The sequence below is a fragment of the Lepisosteus platostomus genome, chromosome 27 (genome assembly GCF_059453375.1).
Source record: "Lepisosteus platostomus isolate fLepPlt1 chromosome 27, fLepPlt1.hap1, whole genome shotgun sequence".
NCBI lineage: Eukaryota > Metazoa > Chordata > Actinopteri > Semionotiformes > Lepisosteidae > Lepisosteus > Lepisosteus platostomus.
This window is the reverse complement of record NC_142637.1, coordinates 11,647,205-11,659,751: the sequence shown is the minus strand read 5'-3', so window position 1 is coordinate 11,659,751 and position 12,547 is coordinate 11,647,205. Positions and strand designations below refer to the sequence as shown.

The 12,547-nt window shown below is 41.1% G+C and overlaps 1 long non-coding RNA gene across 1 annotated transcript in view; it reads left to right on the top strand.

Moving 5' to 3' along the window:
• Positions 1-2,474: 2,474 nt before the first annotated feature.
• LOC148639338 (uncharacterized) overlaps positions 2,475-12,547 on the top strand; it is a 51,173-nt gene continuing 41,100 nt past the window's right edge. The window contains exons 1-2 of the long non-coding RNA XR_015930870.1: positions 2,475-2,538; positions 2,950-3,046. This is a non-coding gene — a long non-coding RNA (uncharacterized LOC148639338). The remainder of the gene's footprint in view (positions 2,539-2,949; positions 3,047-12,547) is intronic.

Sequence of the window (12,547 nt, the reverse complement as noted above, 5' to 3'; positions counted from 1 at the left end):
ATATAAAGTTAAAATCTCGACAAAGCAATGTAGGAAATACAGAGAAAATAAATCCTTTCTGACATCTAAAATCAGTTTCGATCAAGGTCTCTAAAACGAACAAGAAAAAGAGGATTTGCGGAGGGCAATTACGCTGTATTTATATAGGATAAGTGATTTATAAGCAATCTAATTTCTTGTTCGTTTAAAACAGTGAAATGTCAGCTGCAAAAGATCGCACCAGAAACAGCACTCTCTCTGCCTGTCATAGACGTTCAGGAAAGGCTGAAATAAGTCATGTCAAGTACAATAATTCGGTGATCAATAATAACAGTTGTAGGACAAGAAACAAAAGATAGTGAAAACTTAAGATTTTTAAGGCTAAAACTCAAATTCATTCTACAAATTAAGGCAAATGAAAATTCAGGACGTTAAAGTGCGAGAGGTGTAAAAAAATACAAAAATGCACATGAGCAAAAAGTTTTAGAAATGGAGCAAACAGAAAAAAAGCCATGCCTATAGTGCAGAAGAGGGATGCAGGAACACTTGCTTAGATATACAAAAAAATCACAAAAAGGTGTATGTTACAAAAGAACATGCAAACATGTTCATGTACATCAATTTCCCTTCGCGATCAATAAAGTCTTATCTATAAACATGAAACAGAGTGAGGAATCAGAAAATTAGCATGCATAAAAAACAGCAATTCTGTCAATGAGCCCTAAATGAATTAATAGCAACCATGGTTTCATGGAGGGCTTCTCAGATAGTTGGGCATTCAGGTAGATTGCCAGGTGAAAGGATTCGTAAACATACTTTGTTAAAGCAAGTCAGTTTTTTCCGCAACACATAAAATACATTTATCCAAGAAAGATTTTTTTTATTCAATGTTGGTAGCAGGATGAACTGTGCTAAGTGTATATATCACTCCAAGAAATATAATGAACATAAATATATTTTGCCAATCTTTTCATAGTAATCCAAACAACTCTGCGTGTATCTGACATTTGTAATATTTATCTACCGCTGTATAACTCTTCTGGCAAGGCGATTGGTATTGTACCTTGAAAGAAAACTGATTGGAAATGTCATGTAAACAATTTGTAAACTCATAGTATTGCCCTGGTCTATGTTTCTCAGAATTTGAGACAGAGAGGTCAATCTCTGCAATCCGAGCTGAGGGCATTTCTTGGAATGGAAAGGTAAGAGCAACGTGTTCTTTGATATTCTCTTAAGACTCTTCGCCAGATTTATGATGAAAAATGTAAATAATAATAACAAACATTATTTTATATAGTGCCTTGAAAGGTGGCTTCTTTACAGAATGACAAAACCAACTACAATAAATAATACACAAGATATGCATGATGACAATACACAGTTAGAGGAGACAGTAGATGGTCATTGTCAGTGTATTCTGAAGGTAGTTTTCCAATTTTTTGGAACGGGGTAAAAGAGGCCACCTCTACTAGAATCTTTGTCCTAACCAAAAATGTAACAAAGTATAATAATAATATTAAAAAGAATAATAATAAACTTTATTTATAGAGCACCTTTCATACAAATAGTGCTTTGGTGCTTTACAAACCAAGCGTAAAAATAAAATATTAAAATAGAGAGATATACTTTCAGTTGTAAAGGAAAATGCAGCAATACAGTAAAGCAACATACATGTCAATTAAATAAATAAAAATTAGGAAAGTCGTAATAAAATAAGAACAATTAAAGAGAACTAAAAAAAGAAACATAAATAGAAAGAACAAAGAACCACTTTAACTAAAAGCAACATTTTCAAATGTTTTTTAAAACAATGTACCGAGCTTGACTGCCTAATAAAAAGTGGTAGTGAGTTTCATAATTTAGAAGCATAAAAACAAAAAGCAGCCTCTCCACTCTTTCTGCATTTCACATGTGGTATTTGCAGTAGGCCAGTATGTGCAGATCTCAGGTCACGTATAGGAACATATGAAGACAGACATTCTGTAAGGTACAGACGTGCTAGGTCTCTTAAAGCTTTAAAAACAAGTAAAAGAACTTTCAAGTTTATCCTAGATAATACAGGTGACCAGTGAAGTTTTTTTCAAAACAGGAATGATATTCTCTTTCTTGTATTTGTTAGGATCTGTGCTACTGCATTTCGAACAAGTAGTAAGGGATTTATTGCTTTCTTGGGAAGCTCACAAAACAGAGCATTACAATCATATCCACATCAATGTGAGCAATGGAGAAGTCAAATTAACGTGTCTAAATATCATCTAGTTCTATCCCAGGGAAGAGGGCTGTTGCCTACACAGACGACAAGACACAAAACGCTCAACTGTGCAAAACTCGCATAAGGACATCAGTCAGGAGGAACAAGGTAAAGTGTTTTTACTTCTTCACCATGGTCATGTAGTTTCACTCCAAGCACTGTCATATGAAATAACTGTGGAAACGACCTCCCCAACATTTTGGGTTGTTGCATTTTGCTTCAATGAATTTTAACCTTTTCTTTTAGACATTAAGAGGAAGGACACATTCACCCTTGGTAGAGATTCAGTTGTTCTATGAGATGTCAAGGTGAGAATTAACCACTTCAGGCATAAGTCAATCCACAAGACTGAAAAAGGGGCAATGAACAGGATATGGGGATTTTGCTAGTTATAAAGTACAATAATCATCATTAAATGATCTAAGACTACTGAAGTATAAGCTGTGTCCATGACTGAATAATTAGCAAATTCATCTTTGTAGAGTGCAGCTACTATCTATTCAATGGCATTTCCTTAAAACAACTGTATTCCCACATTCTGAATATGGAGTGAAATCATGTAGAGAATGTTGGACTTGTAATAACTAATTGAAGGATAATAATAATCAACGAAAGTGCTTAAAAGTATCAACAAATGCCTTCAAAGTACTTTACACGTACTTTTCTTTCAAAAGTGAAACATAATTAATGCTTACGTAAGATTTCTCTTGACTTCTCAGGAGTATACTAACTCCAAGGACAAGTAACATCACAAACCATTATTTAAGTGCTGATGTTGGAGCTGCAATACTACTACCAAGACAAAAAATGATACAGGTAACACTGCTTTCAGATTTCTAAGAACTGCTAAAATAGTATGTTTACAGAGCATTCAGAGTCTCATAGAGAAAATAAGTTGAGAATATGACACGTTCCTACCATCTCAAACACTGCCAATCTAGAACAATAAGAAAGTACATGAATGCCTGCAGTAATCGAACACAAACCAGAACATATCAGTGCATGACAAGGAAATGTAGTCACAAAATGATTCTACCCTTTCAAGTCCCAAAAAGGACCGAGGAACTTACCGGAGGCGAAACTTGGATTTCAAACAGAGTACAATGTAGCCACTGTAGGGGAGAAGATCACAGAGAGCTCTTCTCAGATTGCTCAGAGTCAGCCCCAGCACCCTGTCCTGACTGAAGCAGACAAAGTGGTCAAACAGGTAGGTAGAAATAAGTAAGGAACAGAGAGTATGGTTATTCTTGCATTGTTTTGTTCGTCTGTCAAAGAAAAGAGTGCTTCTGACTTTTGTCAATGTTCATCTTTATTTTAGGAGAAGAACAAACGGTGGTATCACACTTTGCTCAAGTGTATGATACCATGTGTGTACAGCAGACATCACCAAAGGAACAGGAGACACCTGAGTAGAGAACAAGAATATGAAAAGACTGATGAAAAAAAGCAAGATGTTTTTCTATAGCGAGTTTCATTTGAGATAGTCTTCTCTTAGAAGTGCAAGAGTGGTATTCCCTACAACTTATTCCCCAATTTGATCATTCTCAGAAATTAGGAGACGGAAACCACACCTACTGTAATATTAGACCTTGTAACAAGGCAACTAGGTTTCAATGGCTTAAAAGGTGCAGAAAGAGGCTCATGTATAATGACCTCCAGTGTTCCACAGTTTTCCCAAATCATTTCTTAGAATATGGAAAAAGAGGAAATAAAGTGTCTACAGAAAGCGTATACCCAATTGAACTTTGTTCAGTTTGTTGCGCCAGTGCCTGAGTTTTATGCACTTAAATGAGGACCTCATTCTCACACCACATATGTTATACCTTCAATGGGAAAAAAGGAAATATTAGAATTGTATACATTTTCAGCCATGTGTTCATATTTGGTTGAAGCCCTAACAACACCTAAAAAACACCTAACAACGGGTGCAGGACCGAATTAGGGCAGTACCCACTATTGATAAACATACATAAAACAATATTAAAGTACTGGCTTTAATATTAGACAGACACAGCTGGATGAGCTCTACCAGCCAGGACAGGAGGCTCTACTGTACACAGAGAGGGGAGGGAGGGGGGAACAAGCTGCCCAGCCATGTGGAATGCTACAGAACCCTAAACAGACAATACATACTACCCGAATATTTGACCAAGATATCCAGACACAGCTGGATGAGCTCCACCAGTCAGGACAGGCTAATAAGATACACTCCACAGACATTCACAACAGTGACATATCATAAACACTTGAATTACTTATCTAGTCTCTCGAAACAAAATTTCGAGAAAAAACACATTGCCCAACGTTAGAAAGCACCTTGCATTACATTGCTTGAAAAACAATCTTATTTCGAAGGAATTATGGATCGGGAATTCTTCAAGGAAGTCGGGGTCACACAGCATGCCGCCCCATATATCAGGGAGCACATTGGATCAAGGCACCGTCTCTTTCAAGACAACGATCCGAAACACACAGCAGCAAGGGCGAGGCTTATAGCAGAACGAGTGAACTGGGTGAAAACTCCAGCCGAATCTCCAGATTTAAATCCAATAGAGATGGTATGGCATTCGCTGATAGACTATGTTTGGAAAACTGCTAAACCCAGCACAAAGCAAGAACTGATACTGATACAATGTCTGTTGATACTGATACTGTATGAGTAGGGCTGTTTCACCACTCCTTTTTTTTTGTTGCATACAGCAGTACTTCTTATGGTAGTACTTAAGTACAGTACAGTAGGTACTTACATTAGTACTTCTCGCGTTAAGAAAGTTAGGTGTTAGCACAAACTATTAGTAATAAATAATATTAAACTTAGCACTGTAATAAATTATGCTAATATTAAATTTGATTCTGCTCTGAGAATGTAGGGGGAAGGAAAAATGCCAGTGGTCTTTTCACTGATGAACTTGTGCCTGATGAACACCACTGCGTCACACCACACAGCTGCGAGTGCACCTCACTGTGCCCGGCCACCACTACATCACACAACTGCCAGCGCACCTCACCGTACCAGGTCACCACTGCGTCACACAGATGCAAGCACACCTCACCGTGCCCGGCCATAACTGCATCACACAGCTGCCAGCGCACCTCACCGTGCCAGGGCACCACAACCTCAAACCACACAGCTGCCAGCGCACCTCAAAGTACCCGGCCAACAATGCGTCACACCACACAGCTGCCAGCGCACCTCACTGTGCCAGGCCACCACTGCGTCACACAGCTGAAACCGCACCTCATCGTGCCAAGCCACCACTGCGTCACACAGCTGCCAGCACACCTCACCATGCCCAGCCACCACTGCATCACACAGCTGCCAGCGCACCTCACCATACCAGGCCACCACTACGTCAAACCACTCAGGTGCCAGTGCACCTCACTGTGCCCAGAAGCCACTACAATTCAATTCAATTCAAGGTGCTTTATTAGCATGACCGATGGGTACAATCAGTGTTGCCAAAGCAAATAAAAATAATAAAATTAACATAGAACAAAACAAAAAATAGAAGTAAAATAAAATCTACAGACATGTTACAGACATTTACAACAAAGACATATTATATAATATGTCTACATCTCACTACATCTCACAGCTGCCAGTGCACCTCACCGTACCAGGCCACAACTGCGTCACACAGCTGCCAGCACACCTCACCATGCCCAGCCACCACTGCATCACACAGCTGCCAGCGCACCTCACCATACCAGGCCACCACTACGTCAAACCACTCAGGTGCCAGTGCACCTCACTGTGCCCAGAAGCCACTACATCTCACAGCTGCCAGTGCACCTCACCGTGCCAGGCCACCACTGAGTCACACCACACAGCTGCAAGCGCACCTCAAAGTACCAGGCCACCACTGCGTCATACCACACAGCTACCAGCGCAACTCACCGTACCAGGCCACCACTGCGTCACACCACACAGCCGCCAGCGCACCTCACCGTGCCCGGCCACAGCTGCGTCACACAGCTGCCAGCGAACCTCACAGTGCCAGGCCACCACTGCGTCCCAAAGCTGCCAGTACACCTCACCGTACCAGGCCACCACTGCGTCATACCACACAGCTACCAGCGCAACTCACCGTACCAGGCCACCACTGCATCACACCACACAGTTGCCAGTGCACATCACTCTGCCCGGCCACCATTTCATTACACAGATGCCAAGGCATCTCACCGTGCCAGGCCACCACTACGTCAAACCACACAGCTGCCAGTGCACCTCACTGTGCCAGGCCACCACTGAGTCACACCACACAGCTGCCAGCGCACCTCACTGTGCCAGGCCACCACTGCGTCACACAGCTGCCAGCGCACCTCACTGTGCCAGGCCACCACTGAGTCAGACCACACAGCTGCCAGTGCACCTCACTGTGCCAGGCCACCACTGAGTCACACCACACAGCTGCCAGCGCACCTCATCGTACCCTGCCACAGCTGCGTCACACAGCTGCCAGCGCACCTCACCGTGCCAGGCCACCACTGAGTCACACCACACAGCTGCCAGTGCACCTCACTGTGCCAGGCCACCCCTGAGTCACACCACACAGCTGCCAGCGCACCTCACCGTACCCTGCCACAGCTGCGTCCCACAGCTGCCAGCGCACCTCACTGTGCCAGGCCACCACTGAGTCACACCACACAGCTGCCAGTGCACCTCACCGTGCCAGGCCACCACTGAGTCACACCACACAGCCGCCAGCGCACCTCAACGTGCCAGGCCACCACTGCGTCCCACAGCTGCCAGCACACCTCATGCCTTGTTATGTGAAACTTTAAATCTCTTTTTAGGATTTTTTGAACATGGTCTTTTTTTCCCCCAATCAGAGGCTCACCACAATTCACGCTCAACCTCTTCACAGATCTACCACACGCACCTCAGGATGGTGACGTCACTGCCTTTCATATGGAAACATTTTGACACCGCGCTAAACAATCTTAGGAAGATCACAAAACAAGCCTGCTAGCCTGGATTTTACCTAAAAAAATCACGCCCGAGAAAGTGAAGTACTGTAGCATTAACTAGAAAAGGTGTTTTGCAGACATAGGCATAGTACGTAATTCAGGCTTTATGAACTTTATAAATAATAAATAACCCTAATTAATCGAATCCCAGGTGTGAGTTCATAAAGCCTGATTTACGTACTATGCCTATGTCTGCGAAACACCTGATCATCTACTCGAAAGATTTCAGTGCTTTGTGTATATTCTAATCGCAGTGGGGACAGGGTGTGTGGGGACAGGTTTGGTTGAAATTGCATTGGGGATCTGTGTTCTTGAAACCTGAAACATTTTTTCTGAAAGTGTTTTCTTCCCAGTTTAGCTGATCTTTTGCTGCCTACACATGCTTACACAGCTCCCTAGGTAAATTATCATTACTCGACTGAGAAAGCTTTAGAGAACTTAACATTTTTATTATCAACAAATTGTAAATAAAACGTTTACTTTGGCGTTATTCATTTTTCACTTGAGTGTATGGAGGAGTGTCAGCCGCGTCAGCCTGCTACGTTTCGGCTGTGAATCCTTCTTCAGCTGTGAGGGTCTTCAGCTCAAAATGAAACGCTTAGAGTTTGCAATGTATGGCGCTCTGAACGACTTCAACTTTAATGCAGGAAAAATGGATTTCCCAGAAGCTATACTGATTCTTATGGAAGCCCGTTTCCGCCAGGGTGTAAAAAAAATGCGCTCTTGTATTCTCTGGGATGCAGTGCAGTTAAAACTGTTCACTTTTACTGACCATACTGCCTGCCTGCGGGCACTTTTCCTTTCCGTGGGGGAGGGTGGACTGTCTTTCATTAGAAGGTTAGCCTATTCTACTCGGAGAATGTAGAGGGGGTGGAAAGTGCCCGCGGTCATTTAATTAGTATTACAATTCGCACTGATTCCCCTTCGAAGATATGGACATAAGAATATTCGTGCGTGGTCAAAAAATGACATAAAAACGACAAAGTGAAGGCTGTGAAAACATTCACAATGTGCTGTATACACAAAGCACGTGTTCTCACAACTCGAGGAGGTTTCGTGAAAATTTTATATCGTCACACAAAATAAAGTTTTTTCGTTTACAAAGACTATTACAAAGAATGTGGACCAGGGTAATACTTTGAGTTTACAGCTTGTCCAAGGTCATTCATTATTAATACTATTAGGGATATCTTCGGTAAAGACTGACAGCAGGAACATTCCTGTTCTTTACTCAGCAGCTTATTAAAAACAGGGTGTTCAAAAAGTTATTTTTACCCAGAAGAGTGACACAGCTTTGCGTTGTGAATCTGTTATTCCGTATTTACAAAGAAAGTGGAATACAGTAATACTACCTGCTATATATATACATATTTTTAGATATTCAGATCCTTAAATTAATATCATTATTCATTTCTTTAGATACGTGATTCCATACTATATTCCCTATTACAAAACCAATAATTCCGGTCCTGAAATCTGATTGGCTGACACACATTCGAAGAACATACTGTAACACTTAGTTAACATGTCTGGTTTAGTTGAAGAATCGGCTAAGGTAAGTTTCAGGGTTTAATGGTGGGATGGCACCTGTGCTTTTTCCCCCCAACCGTTAGAATATGATTTGCACAAAACCCAAAAGAAATACTGCACAGTTCAGGAACCTAGCAACTGTAAAATAAGCTTAAAAACAACTGAACTGAAATGCAAAAAAGTTCAGAGAAAGGCACACAATATGTTTACTTGGGGTTTAAAAAATTAAAACTAACTAAAACATTCCAAACAGAAGCCGGCCTACCTTCTTTTCTTTGTACCTGATAAGGATGAGGATGGCTTTAAAGATACAGCTAAACTTTTGCAGAACCATTCAAGCGCATTGTTACTGTTTGTTGTAGAAGCCAAAAATATGAGAATCTCAAAATCTAAAAATCTCATGGCGTCAGAATGTACAACTTTAAAAAAATAAATAATAATAATAAACATTAATTTATATAGCGCCTTGAAAGGTGGCTTCTTAATAGAATGACAAAACCAACAACAATAAATAATACACAAGATATGCATGATGACAATACACAGCTAGAGGAGACAGTAGATGGTGGTACTAAACACAGTGAGAGCAGAAGGATAAAGAACAGGGGTGATTTTCCTGAAAACAACTAATCTTAGAGACTTTCAAGCAACTTTACGATGTACGTATGTACGTATGTAAACAATCGATTGACAATTCTTTCATTATATGGTGTCGGTTTTGGTCCTTCAGTGGGATGAAATAAAGTTATGAAAAGGAATATGAAGTAAACTTGACATCATAATTTAAGCAAAAGCATATAGATAGGCACAAAAAGGGACCTTATTGTTTCTAAGAGCAAAGAAAAGAAATGACTGACATGCCGTAAAAGAAAACCAAGATTAACTGCGTGGACAGTGTATGCGTCCCGCACGACGTCCTTGATTTAAAGCAATATTTTTTGGCGCGCTGCCATAGTTAAGAATCACAATATTTCATGAGAAAAAACTGTTATTTAGAGTTATTGGGTGTACTGGAACTCAATGGAAACATTAACTACTAAGCTTGGCATGTGTCACTCAACAAATACAGGACCTATAATCAAATTTAAAAACAAGTAGATCTAAGCTTTACCGTCAACAATCACGACAGAACATCAAACGGTGTTGGAACTACGCGGTATCGACCGCGGGTTTGGGTACGGAATGGAGCAGGCGTGGGACTCAGGAATGGGGCTGAACAACACATTTATTAACTCGAATCGGGAAAGGTACACACACAGGGACAGGGGTTACAGCGCTGCACCTTCACTAACACACACACACACACACCTGAAGGGAAGAGACTGTATCCCAGCCTCCGTCCCGCTATACAGTCCGGTAGAACCCAGGTGCTGTTCTCAGCCCGCCTTGCGTGCGCATGACTAAAGCGCCCTGCGTGGTGCTACATTATAAATACACGTTAGGCCCAATGATTTCACTAAAATAATGCATTGCTGCATTTCATACTGAAAATAATATCATCTAGTCAAGTATAAAAATGAATATGAAATATACCCAAGATGACTCATAAATTCATCACTGTATAAATAAATGTTCTTTTTTCGAATTTCCTCTGACACAGTACAACAAAATATCAAACTCCTTCATATAAACTCTTAGTGTCCTGTATTCCCAGAGGATGCCCCTGCCGTGAAGTGACTGTGCTCTGTCTGGCGATCTCTGGCGCTCAGGGTGGGCAGGAGGAGGCCAGTTTAAGAAGCACTGAGTGATGAACGAGCGGGTCGGGGAGCACGTAGATGACGAAGGATTTAACGTGCTACTTCAGTTACGATGGGTTTTGGGAAACACTCGTCAATTAACGATCGAGCTTAAGAGCGAGTTTACGATGTTCTTAGCACTACGATGCTTTCGGGAAACAGAATCATAATATCTAGAAGGATTACCATATATAAAAATAGAAAGAATGATACATGATATATACAAGTAATTATATCATATCATATATTATTAACACCATAACCACCATCTATGTACATTCACATGACCACACATATCAGATCAATATCAAATCAATCACAATGATTAGAATGCGCGCAGAAATCGCCCCTTTCTCTTCCCATCTTTCAGCACATTATACGTCCTCTCCACGATACAAGCCGATATCCGTTATCTTACTCTATAATGCACCTTTTCCCGTGTTGTATGTTAACATTTGGTTCATAAAATCGACACACCTGAAATACTAAATAAGAAAGAAAACAATTATAACACAACGGATGACAGAGCCTCTAGAACAGAAAACCCGTTGGCGTCACACACGCTGAATGTCTCTCTCTCTCCTGCTCAGCAAAACACAACATGTGGGTCAACACCGTGTGAGGCATTAAACATCACCTTCGTGCATTACCGCGATTCATCTGGCACACAACTGTACTACTACAGAAATAATATATATAATGTCGCCACACGAATCTGTAATAAAAATAAATTATAAAAAATGCCGCTGGCACGCTCACCTGCAGGAGCACGTGTCGCCCCCCCACGCCACTCCACTCCGGCACGTGATCATCTCGCCACAGCCCCTCAGACCAGACACCCCGACTCTCTCCTTCAGCAAGAAACCATCACGGGCAGCACAGCTCACCAGTATATCACACCACACTAGTCAGCATTTCAAACAGAAAAGAAACGGATTCAAATCCAGTGGCAGGAGCTCGCTGAAGAGAGACAGTGATGGCGTCTCACCCGACTGGCGGCCACAGCGCGTCTGAGGGCTCCCCAGAGAAACGAGCCGCCTGTGACCCCAGGGGCACCTGGAAAACCCAGCAATACAGTAAAGCAACATAAATGTCAATTAAATAAATACACATGAGGAAACTCGTAATACAATAAGAAAAATAAAAGAGAACTAATCAGCCTCTTAGGCTGCCGGTGTCCCCTTTTCTGGAAAAACCTGCCGCAAAAGTACCATTTCACTTCATTATTTTATATCACCAAAAATACAAAACCTTTACAGAAAACCTTTTATTAATCAAAAAGTGTCAAAATTGTTTTTCACAAAACCACTTTTGGAAATTGCATGAGAAGGTCCACACCACACGTGTGCTCTCCTCAGCGTGGTCACGCACGGCTGCGGTGGAAATCAAGATCCACCTTTGATTCCTTCGGCATTTTACATCGTTTTTTACCAACAAAACCATGTTATCAATCGAAAAAGGACAACCGGAGCTTTAAAAAAACCCAAGACAATCGATCACAAAGTCACTTTTTATCTGATGATGCACTTCCAAACTTCCAATATGCATTGATAACGCAATCAAAACCAGTGGAAAAATATATATATCGCATGTTTTTACCTTATTCTGAAGCATAACATACTGTATATCCACAGTAACCCAGACCTGGAGGCTATTAAACGTCATTGACTTTGTACTAAATGTCAGAATCAAAACCGCCAGAAACAAGGCGATCTGATTGGTAAAAAGCACCGTCATTCATTGTCTTTTCAGCCATTCAGAGCCCTTAGGGGGTAAGACTTCCTCTAGAAGCCTCAGGATATTTACAGTAGCTGTCAATCATTGACTCAGAAGGGGTAATCAATCAGTTTTTTGATCAGTTTCTTATCAGTGCTCCTTTTTTTCACACCAGAAGGCAACTCTGAGATTTTTTTCATTGCATAACAACAGATAAAGGCTCTTTAGCAGTGTCTAAAGGTTTTTATAGCAATTGCAATGGTTTTTATTCTTATTATTTTCAATATTTTTATGTTTTTTTATTACAGGCGTGAAATTTCATTCCAGGTCCAGTCTTCACAAGACATGATGTATAATTTTTTTC